The following is a 14,525-nucleotide window of genomic DNA, read 5'->3' as shown; positions in this document are numbered from 1 at the left end:
AAAAATTAGATACTTGAATCAACTGTAACCAAATTTTGAAAGAAATTGATTCACAGTAATAGGCATATGGGATTCATTATACTGTTCACTCTAATTTGGGGCCTAATTTCTTTTTCAAATTGAAGTTTAAAACATGTATTTAAGTGTGATCATTAGAAAACTTTGACAGTTATCCCCAAGTAGATATAAAATTCATGCACATTTGGGACTAGAGAAAGGAATTTACTAGTACCAAAAGTGGGAATGTAAAAAAATAAAAACTACAGAAATTGTGTCTGAGATGTGAGGGTAATTTTAACCATTCAGATAGATATTAAATACCCAGGGAACCAAGCATTTCCTTAATATCAGTTCACAGCTCCATTGTAAAGCCCAATCAGAGTGAAACAACCCTTGCTTGTGAGAGAAGAAATGGATATCTGAGAAAAGGAGCCGCGTGGTACACGGGAGCATGTGAAGCCTGGGGTAAGCGATGCTACCAAAACCCAGGGTTTTCAGCCAATGTGTCTGCTTCCTGTTCCTCTCACCGGCTTTGAATGCGTAATTCATTTTCCTGTTAGACATGATGAAATTTAAACAGATACATTGTTTCATAGCATTCATTTAAATAACTCACAGCAACCAAAATCCTCTTAGAGTAACTTTCAAGAGGATTTTGACCCAGTTTTTGATTGGGTCGTTTATTTTTCTGGAATTCAGCTGCAGGAGTTGCTTGTATATTTTTGAGATTAATTGTTTGTTGCTTCGTTTGCTATTATTTTCTCCCATTCTGAAGGCTGTCCTTTCACCTTGCTTATAGTTTCCTTTGTTGTACAAAAGCTTTTAATTTTAATTAGGTCCCATTTGTTTATTTTTGCTTTTATTTCCAATATTCTGGGAGGTGGGTCATGGAGGATCCTGCTGTGATTTATGTCGGAGAGTGTTTTGCCTATGTTTTCCTCTAGGAGTTTTATAGTTTCTGGTCTTACGTTTAGATCTTTAATCCATTTTGAGTTTATTTTTGTGTATGGTGTTAGGAAGTGTTCTAGTTTCATTCTTTTACAAGTGGTTGACCAGTTTTCCCAGCACCACTTGTTAAAGAGATTGTCTTTTCTCCATTGTATATTCTTGCCTCCTTTGTCAAAGATAAGGTGTCCATATGTGCATGGGTTTATCTCTGGGATTTCTATTTTGTTCCATTGATCTATATTTCTATCTTTGTGCCAGTACCATACTGTCTTGATGACTGTGGCTTTGTAGTAGAGCCTGAAGTCAGGCAGGTTGATTCCTCCAGTTCCATTCTTCTTCCTCAAGATTGCTTTGGCTATTCGAGGTTTCTTATATTTCCATACAGACATTTCTCCAAAGAAGACATACAGATGGCTAACAAACACATGAAAAGATGCTCAACATCACTCATTATTAGAGAAATGCAAATCAAAACCACAATGAGGTATCATTTCACACCAGTCAGAATGGCTGCTACCCAAAAGTCTACAAGCAATAAATGCTGGAGAGGGTGTGGAGAAAAGGGAACCCTCTTACACTGTTGGTGGGAATGCAAACTAGTACAGCCACTATGGAGAACAGTGTGGAGATTCCTTAAAAAACTGGGAATAGAACTGCCATATGACCCAGCAATCCCACTGCTGGGCATATACACCGAGGAAACCAGAATTGAAAGAGACGCGTGTACCCCAGTGTTCATCGCAGCACTGTTTACAATAGCCAGGACATGGAAGCAACCTAGATGTCCATCAGCAGACGAATGGATAAGGAAGCTGTGGTACATATACACAATGGAATATTACTCAGCCATTAAAAAAAATACATTTGAATCGGTTCTACTGAGATGGATGAAACTGGAGCCCATTATACAGAGTGAAGTAAGCCAGAAAGAAAAACAACAATACAGTATACTAATGCATATATATGGAATTTGAAAGATGGCAACGATAACCCTATATGCGAGACAGAATAAGAGACACAGATGCATAGAACAATTTTATGGACTCTGAGGGAGAAGGTGAGGGTGGGACATTCTGGGAGAATAGCATTGAAACATGTATATTATCATATGTGAAACAGAACACCATTCCATGTTCGATGCATGAGACAAGGGCTCGGGGCCGGGGCAGTGGGATGACCCAGAGGGATGGGATGGGGAGGGAGGAGGGTGGGGGGTCCAGGAAGGGGAACACATGTAAACCCATGGCTGATTCATGTCAATTTATGGCAAAAACTATTACAATATTGTAAAGTAATTAGCCCCCAACTAAAATAAATAAATTTATTAAAAAAAAAAAAAAGAAAAAGAAAAGAAAAAAAAAAAAGAAAAAGAAAAGAAAAAAAAAAAAGAAAAAGAAAAGAAAAAAAAAAAAAAGAAAGAAAAAGAAAAGAAAAAAAAAAAAAAAAAGAGGATTTTGAGACCAGAATCCAGGTTAGAAGTAGCACTTGCTTTAAAAGATGTTCAGGCTGCGATGACAACAGCCTTGGTTATGAGAGGCTTCTTCTACATCAGGAGTTATACTGAGGACTTTTTTTCACTGCGCCACTTGGTGGTCACAGAAGACCTACCACAGAGGTTCTTTTTTTTTTTTGTTTGCCATACACTGACATGAATCCACCATGGGTGTACATCTTTTAAGAATTGTTTTCTGGAGGATGATTGATGAAAAGTTGTCCATATTTAGTCCATATTTAGTCTATATAATATGATTGAATTTGGAGATAAGTTTACACCCATGAAACCAAGTGATAATAAATACCAGTTCCCATTTTCCAGATGAGAAAATTAAGAAAATGTAGAAAATTAAGAAAATGTAGAGAAGTTAAATGACTGTCCCAAATTCTCATCACTAATAAACAGAGAAAGTGAGGTCAAGCCACACCTGCCCACGGTCAGTGTCCAGATTTAACTCTTCTGAACCAGGAGAACATCCCTGGACCAATGATGAGAACTGACTTGCCCATCTCACTAGCCATCACTAATTACAGTTCTTGTTTCTTTTCTTTTCCTTTTTTTTTTTTTTTTTTAAAGCAAATCTCCCAATTAACCACATTGCTGAATTACATTTTCTGTGGTAACTGCTTGTTATCTCTTTGGTTGCAACTGTGCATAATTACTCTCCATCTTATTTTGATCTACCTTATTTATCTGTCTCATGGCATCACCCTCAACTATTCTGTATTGAATAGAATCAACCTCACAAAAGACCTTTCTCAGTCTACAGCCAAACACAAACAGCTTCTCCACTTCAGTAAAAAGTAAGTACATTAATGTGGAAACTACTTTCCAGTGGGGGAGGAAATAAAGCTCTACTTTTTAAAGTGTCCTGTGCAATGTAAAAGCCTTGGATGTCTACAACCCAGAAAGCTTAATTAGGGTTATATTTGGAAGAACTGGAGGATATATTTTAATTAGATAGCTTTAAAAATGTTTCTTATTGCAATGTTGTATTCACACATAAGTCCTCAGGTACTGTATTTATAATTTGCAGCAAACTCAGAAAAGGAGGAGGACATTTCTAGAACAGTAAAATGATGGAGCCTATGAAATGCTGAATTCTGCTTCCTTTGTTACCATTAACAGAGGCTGGGTGAAGAAAACTCAAACCTCAGGGTAATATTTTTGAAATTTCCTCTGAGTTTATAATGAATTCAAATTTTTTTTTTGAAATTTAAAATCAGTTTCTATTTTAAAATATCATAAATGTGGAGATAAAGAGATTCAGATCAGGTTGAGTCAGTGAATATTTCAATTTTACTTAACTGTAAAAATAGCTGAAAAATAAAACAATAAATAACAAAAATAAAACAAATGACTAAAATAAAAAGCTTAAGTAACTGAAAAAATGTAGCATGCCTAAACCAGCTCCCATTAGAAGTCAACAGTATTCATGATGAAAGCAACTGACATTACTTCCAGATAACTGAAACAGTTTTCAGATAAAGTTCTGTGCATGTTTGGTGTATGTGTACACATGTGCTTTGTGTCTGGGTCAGAGAAACAAATGATAGAATAACTCTTTCTGACTAGCAGACTGAATATTCAATGAAAAGATTCTGAATGCAAGGCAATTTCTCAGAAAGGAGATAAAATCAGAAGTCCTTGTTGACAACAGCTTTATTTCTATTTCTAAGGTACAGACTAGTTTAATCCTGGCCCCTATTTTAAAAGTACTTGAAAAAAAAAAAAACTAACAAAACAAACAAAAAGAAAACACTTTGTTTATTCCAAGAGGTATATATATGTTTTTTTCCCTTAAGAAAAAAATAGTAAAACGAGTTCACCCAACTCAAGTCAGTCTGGTGTTGAGAGAACAATAAAAGTCTTCAGAAACTTTCCTTTTGATGTTTCCTAATTAAATACTTATACTTACTTAATCTTTTAATGTCAGGAAGATCAAGATTTGTCTAATCGACACAGGAAGGCGACTTTGAGGATGGAGAAGCTTGTAGTGTTAAATCACAAACTCACAATCCTTTGAGGATGGAGATATTGCATAGGTAAGTAATTGGAATGATTTTGTGATAACTAAAACACTAAAGAAGCAGCTGATGAATTTACTTAATGGCCTCTTTTTTGACAGTGGATCAGCTAAGAAGGACAGCTTTTCAGTTATAAGAATGCTAGGAGAAAATGCGTAGAAAAATCAAAATCAAAAAGCTGGTTATAAGTTTGCTTGGGAGTGGATTTCCTGATTAAGAGAATTTTTACACCTCTGCAGCTGTCTTGGACAAATCATTTCTCTTCTTCATTCTTCCCTGTTCTCCACTATAAAAAGAGGGCAGCGGTAGTGCCTAGACTTCTGGGTTTTGTAAGCATTCAACAAATTACTATTTGGAACATACTTAGCAAATGGTCTGCGGCATAAGAAGTACTCAGTAATTGTAACATTTTCTTTTTTAATGATGCATTTCCAACAACTGGTACTAAGTTATCTGCTGATAGGGTTTGCAAATGTTGAGAGTTTAGACCTTCTCTGTCCTAAATGCATTTTTCAGTTGCTTATTGCCCTGGCTGTTCATTTACAGAAAGTCTGTATTTTTTCTACTTTTCGGCATAAGGCTTATGTGGAAAATCAGGAGATTCTCAGCTCTGTCCCACATGCTAGTGAAAACCTGTTGAACCTTTTCTTGTCTCCCCCCTCCCCATATTAGTCATTTAATATTCAATAAATTTTATTTGAAGTTAAGGTACTTAACATCATAAATGTTTGTTCATTTTGCTTATGCATGACCAGGACCATGGCAGACATTCAATAAACCCTTGTTAAATGGATGGTGTTGTATGAAAGAATGATTCTTTGGGCTGGTTAGGTTTTGAACAATTTGTTATGAATCTAAAGAGGGTGTTACTTTTAAGCATCATCTGAGAGCATCTTACCCATTTTCTCCTACCTTCCCTTTATTTCTTATATTCAGGCAACAATATACCAAACTCCCCACCCAAGTACCTTCTTTGTCACCTAGCCAGGGATTATCACAAAGGCCAGTCCTGAAAGCAATGAAATTAGCCTGTCCAAATGAATGGCTACACCGTGCTGACATTGCTCCCCTGGGCAAGGAGTTGGCTCGTGCTCCATTTGTCCCCCATAAACAGAACAAATGTATCTCTAAGTTTATTTTACTTGAGGATGGGTTCATGGGGAGAAAAGAAAAAAAGCAAAAATATTCTTTGTGGCCAACCCCCAGAAGCCTCAGTGAGCACATATGTTGAATTTGATAAGGAAGATGACATTTTAATCAACCTCAAGATAAATTTATTACATCTAAAAGTGACCCAATAAGCTAAAGATTTGCAAGTGTTAAGTTTTGGGAAATTGTTAGCATTTTACAAATTCTTTAAGAAATATAAAAATTATTTTGGCTGTGGACATATATTCAGAAAACTTGAAGAAATATGTTTAGAAAATTCATTCAGAAGTAAGGATTTTTCATATGGAGCAAATGCACACCCCTCCCCCCATTGAGAATAGAGAAGCAGATCCATCTACACGAAGGTTTGAATCCTGCTGAGGAGAGAAAGAATTTTATTTTCTAAATTGTCAGTTAATCATATGTGTAGATTAAAATTTTAAAGTAATAAGATTCAAGACCCTGGAAAACTTGAGTTCATGTATCCATCCCTCTGCCTTTTGGTAGGAGCATGAATTGTATGAGCAAACCAAAGATCTCCAAGGAGCTATCAGAGATAGCTACAACAGAAGCAATTTACCTCCCAAGCTAAATCAACTTGGGCTTCCCACGTGACTCGCCGTTTAAGAATCCACCTGCCAATGCAGTAGACTCTGATTCGATCCCTGGGTCAGGAAGGTCCTCTGGATAAGGGACTGGCAACCACCTCCAGTATTCTTTCCTGGGAAATCCCATGGAGAGAAGAGCCTGGTGGGCTACAGTCCTTGGGGTTGCAAAGAGTCAAGACGAAGCACGCATGCAAAGCAGAATCTAAGTCACAACACATCTCATGAATGAAGCCAGGATCCCTCACTCGGAAGCATGACCTGCTTGTCCCTTTACTATTGTGATCTATTTCTATACAACACTTTACCCTTACCTGCTTTGTTTGTTTGTTACACAGCACACTCCCGATATAAAATGCATGGGATTTTCCTCACACCGACTAATAGTTCTCCAACCCCACAGACATCAACTGGATGCCCTACAGTTTACTTCAGTTTGGACACTAATTACTGGAGTTCACATCAAATCCTACAAGTTAAGGAGTCAGTCCCATAGTGTTTTGGTCATACGTTCCCAGAAAATCCAAACATGCTTATTGCAACGTTTTTTTATAAAAGAAAAGAAAAAAAGAAACACAACTGTATGTCCATCAGCCCAGCAATTAATAAAGTTTGGTATGTTAATATAGATATGTGAAGCTTACAATAAACATTTATTGTTGCTGTTTAGTCGCTAAGTTGTGTCCTACTCTTTGTGACCTTTTATACTGTAGCGCACCAGACTCCTCTGTCCATGGGATTTTCCAGGCTAGAATACTGGAGTGGGTTGCCATTTCCTCCTCCAGGGTATCTTCCTGACCCAGGAATCGAACCGTGTCTTCTGAGTCTACTGCATTGGCAGGTGGTTGCTTTACTACTGAGCCACCTGGGCAACCCATTACCGAGTCTGTGTACATTTTAAAACATAAAATACAAGACTATATTTTAGATACGGATATCTAAATATAGCCATTTTACCTGGCTTCATTCATTTAGCATAATGTTTTTAGCCTTCATCCACATAGTAACTGATATAGCACTTCATTCCTTTTCTATTGTCTGAATACTATACTGTTGTATGGGTATGCTACATACGTTTATCCATTCGTCACTTGATGGACATTTGAATTGTTTCTTCATATTGACTACCATGAATAATTTTGAGATGATCATTCTTGTTGTTTTCCAGGACCAAATTATGTCTGACTCTTTGTGACCCCATGGACTGCAGCACGCCAGGCTTCCCTGTCTTTCACTATCTCCCAGAGTTTGCTCAAACTCATGTCCATCAAGTCAGTGATGACATCGAACCATCTCATCCTCTGTTGTCCCCTTCTCCTCCTACCTTCAATCTTTCCCAGTATCAGGGTCTTTTCCAATGAGTCAGCTCTTCGCAACAGGTGGCCAAAGTATTGGAGTTTCAGCTTCAGCATCAGTCCTTCCAATGAGCACCCAGGACTGATCTCCTGTAGGATGGACTGGTTGGATCTCCTTGCAGTCCAAGGGACTCTGAAGAGTCTTCTCCAACACCACAGTTCAAAAGCATCAATTCTTTGGCGTTCAGCTTTCTTTATGATCCGACTCTCACATCAATACACTACCACTGGAAAATTTTTTTGCATTGCTTTTATGTATATACCTGAGTGTAGAATTGGGGTTGGTGACTGTATTTGTAATTTTCTGAGTTGCTAAAATGTGTTATGTGGTGGCTGCTGCATTTTACCTTCTTACCTGGAGTGTCAGTGCATTTCAACAGCTTTTATTTATTTGTTTTTATTATTATAGTCATCCCAGTGAGTGATAAATGGTATCATTGGGCTTCTATTTGATTTTGGCCAACAACTTAAAATTTTGAGCATCTTTGAGTGTGAATACTGGCTATATATATATACATATACATATATATACACATACATACATGTATATATATATAAATATATATATATATATGTCTTCTTTGAGGAAATAGATAGACACCTAGTTTGCTAATTTTTCAATTGAGTTATTTGTCTATTCATTGTTGAGCTGCGAGCTATGCTGATCCATTCTGGAGAGAAGTGCCTTATCAAATATAGGCCATACAATTATATTCTCCAGATCTGTGGTCGTCTTTTGAAACAGAAAAAAATGATAATAATAACAACAAACTCTAGTTTATTTTCTTTTTGCCATCCCTGTGTTTTCATAAATAGGAAAAGATTGCCTAACTCAAATTTAAGAAAATTATGTCCTATATTCCCCTTTCTGAGTTTACTTAAAAATTTTCCTCTCTTGCACTTAGGCATTTAATTTATTTTGAATTAATTTTTATATGAAGAGTGAGGTAGAGGTCCAACTTCATTTTTTGTATTTGAGTATACAATTGTGTTAATATCATTTACTGAAAAAAAAACTGTTATTCTATAGAAATGTCCTGGTATTCCTGTCAAAAGTAAATGACCATAAATATTTTACTTATGAACTCTCAATTATATTCCATTGATGTATCTTTTATGTTAGTACCACACCATTTTTATTAATATATAGTCTTTTAGTAATTTTCATAATAAGGAATTAGTTTTCCTCCAACTTTGTTATTTATTTACAAGGCTGTTTGGCTCTTCTGGGTCTTTGTGTTTCCACATGAACTTTAGGATCAGCTAGTCATGTTCTGCCAAAAGACAGATGCTGGGGTTTTTATGGAGAGTGCATTAAACTTTCAGTTAAATGTGAGGTGTTTTGCCATTTAACAATGTTATGTTCTCCATACGATGAACATGGGATATCTTTCCATTTATTTAAGTCTTCTTTATTTTATTTCAACCACATTTTATAGTATTTAATATACAAGTCTCTCCCTTTCTTGTTAAATGTATTGGTAAGCATATTTAGTCTTATTTTATGACATTTTGAATTCAATTTTTCTTAATTTCATTTTCAGATTAATTTCATTGCTATGGAATAGAAATGTAACTTTTTAAATTTATCTTCTATCCAGACACCTTCCTGAACTTGTTTAGTATTTCTAATAGGATTTTTTAAACTTGAGGATTTTCTGAACCCAAGATCATGTCTTTCCATGTGAGACAGTAATATTGCTCCTTCCTTCCCAAGCTGAGTGTTTTATTTCTTTTTTATGCCTGATTGTCCTGACTAGAAACCTTATAAAATGTGCAACAGAAGGGGCAAGAATGGAATTCTTTGCTTTTTTTTTTTTTTTCTGATCTTAGGGGCAAACAGAGTCTTCTCTACTTAAAGTCGAGTTATCTGTACATATTTTATAAACGCCCTTTATCACATTGCGGCGATTACCTTCTAATCCTACTCTGTCAAGTTATTTTATCATGGAAGGGTGTTAGACTTTGACAAATGCTTTTTTTCTTTTTTAAAAATTTAGTTTATTTATTTATGTTTACTTTTTGGCCTCTCAGGGCAGCATGCAGGATCTTCGTTTCCTGCCCAGGGTATCAAAACTGTGCCCCTTGCACTGGAAGCATGAAGTCTTAACCACTGGACTGCCAGGGAAGTCCCTCCAATGCTTTTCTTCTGAGTCTCAGTTCAATTCAGTCTCTCAGTCTTGTCCGACTCTTTGTGACCCCATGGACTGCAGCGCGCCAGACCTCCCTGTCTATCACCAGCTCCCAGAGTTTACTCAAACTCATGTCCATTGAGTCTGTGATGCCATCCAACCATCTCGTCCTCTGTCGTCACCTTCTCCTCTTCTGAGTCAAGTGAAAGCAAAAGTCGTTCAGTTGTGTAGGACTCTTTGAGACCCTATGGACTATACAGTCCATGGGCTTCTCCAGGCCAGAATACTGGAGTGGGTAGCCTTTCCCTTCTCCAAGGGATCTTCCCTACCCAGGTCTCCCACATTGCAGGAGGATTCTTTACCAGCTGAGCCACAAGGGAAGCCCAATGATCCTGGAGTAGGTAGCCTATCCCATCTCCAGTGGATCTTCCTGACCCAGGAATTGAACCAGGCTCTCCTGAATTGCAGGTGGTATCTTTACCAACTGAGCTATCAGGGAAGCTCGTGGTCGCAAAGAGTGGGACACAACTGAGAGACTGAACTGAAATGAGTGAGGTGATAATTCACTCTGGGTCTATTGTTCTCTTAATATGGTGCATTACATTGATTGATTCCCTTGTTAATCAACATTGTATTCTTGCAAAAATCTCCCTGGTTGTGGTGTATATTTCCTTATATACGCTGTTAGATTCAGTTTGCTGGTATTTTGTTGAATCCTTTTGAACTTATATCCATAAGAGATGTTGATCTGTAGTTTTCTTGTGATGCCTTTGTCTGTTTCTTTTTTTTCTTTCTTTCTTTTTTTTTAATCAGGATACTAGTATGCTCATAGAGTAAGTTAGTAATTTTCTATCTTCTATTTTATGGAAATATTTTTGAAGAATTTGTGAGAATCCTTCTTGAATTTGAATCAATTTGTGGAATTTACCAGCAGAGTTATCCAGTCCTGAGCTTTTCTTTCTAGGAAATTTTTTGATGAATGATGAACTCTTATTTTGTATTGAAGGTCCATTCAGATTTTCTACTTTACCTTTTCGTTAAGTCAGTTTCAGAAGTTTAGTGTGCTCAGACTGCTATAAGAAATTACCATAGATTGTGTGACTTAAATAAGAAACACTTATTCCTCATACTGCTGGAATATGGGAGGTCCAAAATCAAGTCACTGGCAGATCCACTGCTGTGGGCCTGTTTCCTGGCTTGTGGGTGGACTGTCTTCTAGTGTATATTCCCATGACAGAGCAGAGAGGAAGAAGCCTTTCTGTTCTCTTTATAGGGACACTAATCTCATTCATGAGGACTCCACCCTGATGACCTAATTGCTTCCCAAAGCACCCTGCTTTTAATGGCATCACACAGGAGGTTAGGGTTTTAACCTGTGAATGTCAGGAGGACACACACATTCAATCACAGTAAAAAGTAGTTTGTGTCTTTCTAGGAAGCTGTACATTTGATCAGGAATGTCATATTTGTTCATATACAATTGTTTATTTTCTTTTTCTTTCTGAAAGACTGGTAATATCACTCCTTCATTTGTGATTTGTGTAATATAAATCTTTTTTGTTTAGTTTCTTAGTATATGTAAAGATGTATTGGTTTTCTTAATCATTTCAAAATATTACCTTTTGGATTTTTAAACTTTTCTTATTCTTTTTATACTCCCTATTTCATTATTTTTATTCCAGTATTTATTATTTCCTTTCTGTTCTTTTTTTTAATTTTAATTTTCTTTATTTCTCTCACTTCTTGAGGTGGAGTGTTTAGTTATTCATTTTAGATTCTTCTACCTTTTCTTTGCTTTAATTTTCATTCTTCTGCTAACTTCTTGAGGTGGAATATTTAGTTATTGATTTTAGATCATTCTCCCTCTAAGCATAGTTTCAACTACATTTTGTAAGTTTTAGTATTTTTTAATTCACTTCAATTTTTTTTTCCATTTTCTTATATGGTTTCTACTTTAACCTATATTTGACTACTGCATAAGCAGTAAGTTTTGTAATTTTTAAATTGATGTACATTTCAAAAAAGTTTTGTTATTAGTTTCTGCATTTATTCCATTTTTGGTTAGAAAAAAGATAGGAGAAAATGTGGCTATTTGTATTCTTAATATTTCTGGGAATTAAATGATATCATCCAAGTTTGAATATCAAGGAATATAAGATACATACAGCATTTTGAATAACTGAAAATAATTATAATTTTAAAATACATCAGATATGGAGGGAAAGGAGTCTTGCAAAGATATATTAGTAACAAGAACTCTCCTCCTCCATGGAGTGAAATCATGCATATTTTCTGAAGTTCTAAGATGCTGGGTAAAATATACAAATCTATAAAGCTCCTTATTGTGAAAATTAGACCAGAAACTCTTCAAATTGCCAGTAGGAAACCTTGTGCCCCTAAAAATATGAATTAAAACAACAGAAAATATCTTTCTAGGAAACTTGACAAAATAAATATTCAAATTATAAAAGTAACAAAATTAAAATAAAGTAAGAAAGAATGCATCAAAGTCTGGTAAACATAATGAAAAAATACATTTAAAAATCAGAATAATACTTTAAGGTGTCTATTGGGAGTAGGAAGTGGTCCCCATTGTCACTATTATGAATTAATATCTGGGGGATATAAACACCAAGAGCTTCCCCAGTGGCTCAGTGGTAAAGAACTTGCCTGCCAATGCAGGAGACACAGGAGATGCAGGTTTAATCCCTGGGTCATAAAGATCCCCTGTTAAAGAAATGGCAATCTGCTTCAGTATACTTGCCTAGAAAATGCCATGGAGAGAGGAGCTGGTCAGACTACAAAGAGTCAGGCATGAATTAGTGACCAAACAACAACAGATAAGCATTGAGAAAAGTGGCAAAATGGCACATTTATTTGTGTGTGTGTGTGTATATATATATATATATATATATACACAATCAATAACCTCAGATATGCAGATGATACCACCTTTGTGGCAGAAAGTGAAGAAGAAATAAAGAGCCTCTTGATGAAAGTGGAAGCTGCTGCTGCTAAGTCGCTTCAGTCATGTCCGACTCTGTGCGACCACATAGATGACAGCCCACCAGGCTCCTCTGTCCACAAGATTCTCTAGGCAAGAACACTGGAGTGGAAGAGGACAGTGAAAAAGCTGGCTTAAAGTTCAACAATCAGAAAACTAAGATCATGTCATCCGGTCCCATTACTTCATGTCAAATAGATGGAGAAACAGTGGAAACAGTGGCAGACTTTGTTTTTTGGGCTCCAAAATCACTGCAGATGGTGACTGCAGCCGTGAAATTAAAAGACACTTACTCCTTGGGAGAAAACTTATGACCAACCTAGATAGCATGTTAAAAAGCAGAGACATTACTTTACCAACAAAGGTCCATCTAGTCAAGGCTATGGTTTTTCCAGTAGTCATGTATGGGTGTGAGAGTTGGATCATAAAGAAAGCTGAGCACTGAAGAACTGATCCTTTTGAACTGTGGTGTTGGAGAAGACTCTTGAGAGTCTCTTGGACTGCAAGGAGATCCAACCAGTCCATCCTAAAGGAGATCAGTCCTGAATATTTATTGGAAAGACTGATGTTGAAGCTGAAATTCCAATACTTTGGCCACCTGATGCAAAGAGCTGACTCATTTGAAAAGACCCTGATGCTGGGAAAGATTGAAAGTGGAAGGAGAAGGGGATGACAGAGGATGAGATGGTTGGATGGCATCAGTGACTCAATGGACATGAGTTTGAGTAAACTCCAAGAGTTGGTGATAGACAAGGAGGCCTGGTGTGCTGCAGTCCATGGGGTCACAAAGAGTCAGACATGACTGAGCGACTGAACTGAACTTTATATATATATATATACATATATATATATGTTCGTGCTTGCTAAGTCACTTCAATTGTGTCTGACTCTTCCACCCTATAGATAGACCATAGTCTACCAAGCTCCTCTGTCCATGGGGATTCTCCAGGCAAGAATACTGGAGTGGGTTGCCATGCCCTCCTCCAGGGGATCTTCCCAACCCAGGGATCTAACCCATGTCTTTTGTGTCTCCTGCTTTGGAGGAGAGTTCTTTACAAGTAGCACCACCTGGGAATATTGCTAGAGATAATATTATAAAGTTGGAAATTTTCCCAAGTTAGCTTTTAAATTGAATGTAATAAAATTTTATTTACCCAAAGAATGTGATTTACATTCTCTGAAGAGAATTTTGTGTAATCTTACAAATTAACATCATAACCCATTAAAAAAAATGAATAGGTTCAAAAAAAGAAAACAAAATGAATTTAAAGTGTAAAGTATAGGTTGCGGTGGAAACTAGTCCTTTCACAATTAAAAATGTGTCATGAAACTTCAAAGAATTAATATTATTATTTCACATACATCAATAGTATCATTATCAGAAACAAAACCAAACATATATGAGGATTTAGATTACTCAAAAGTTTGCATCAATGAGGGCATGAGAATTTGTCAAGAAATGCTATTGTGATTATTTGCTCACAATTAAAACCCCAACATTATGATCCTAACTGGTCAAAACTAAATATAAAAAGGAAAGCAAGTAAAATATAGAAGAAAGTATAAATATATATTATTGGGATAAAATTTATTTTTATCAATATTAATAATAACAATACCTAAATTATATTTAGTACATATTGTCACTCATACATTATTCTAAGGACTTAATCATTTAAAAATACCCCATTTTTTTTCCAGATTGATAATATTGCTAAGACATGTGCTGGGGAAAAAAACTCATAAACAATTTGAATTGTGTGATATATTTTATGGTTAATTTCTATTAATGACAAAAAATTCATGAAAA

At 36.1% G+C, this 14,525-nt stretch overlaps 1 long non-coding RNA gene across 1 annotated transcript in view; it reads left to right on the top strand.

Moving 5' to 3' along the window:
• Positions 1–14,525, top strand: part of LOC145519091 (uncharacterized) — a 383,847-nt gene that overhangs the window by 331,409 nt on the left and 37,913 nt on the right. Inside the window, exons 6-10 of the long non-coding RNA XR_014063529.1 lie at positions 352–465; positions 1,334–2,005; positions 3,020–3,246; positions 3,480–3,601; positions 4,380–4,488. This is a non-coding gene — a long non-coding RNA (uncharacterized LOC145519091). The remainder of the gene's footprint in view (positions 1–351; positions 466–1,333; positions 2,006–3,019; positions 3,247–3,479; positions 3,602–4,379; positions 4,489–14,525) is intronic.

This window comes from Giraffa tippelskirchi, chromosome 8, assembly GCF_054371585.1.
Source record: "Giraffa tippelskirchi isolate mGirTip1 chromosome 8, T2T-mGirTip1v1.2.pri, whole genome shotgun sequence".
Classification (NCBI taxonomy): domain Eukaryota; kingdom Metazoa; phylum Chordata; class Mammalia; order Artiodactyla; family Giraffidae; genus Giraffa; species Giraffa tippelskirchi.
The sequence above is the reverse complement of the archived record's forward strand: the minus strand, read 5'-3'. Positions and strand labels throughout refer to the sequence as shown.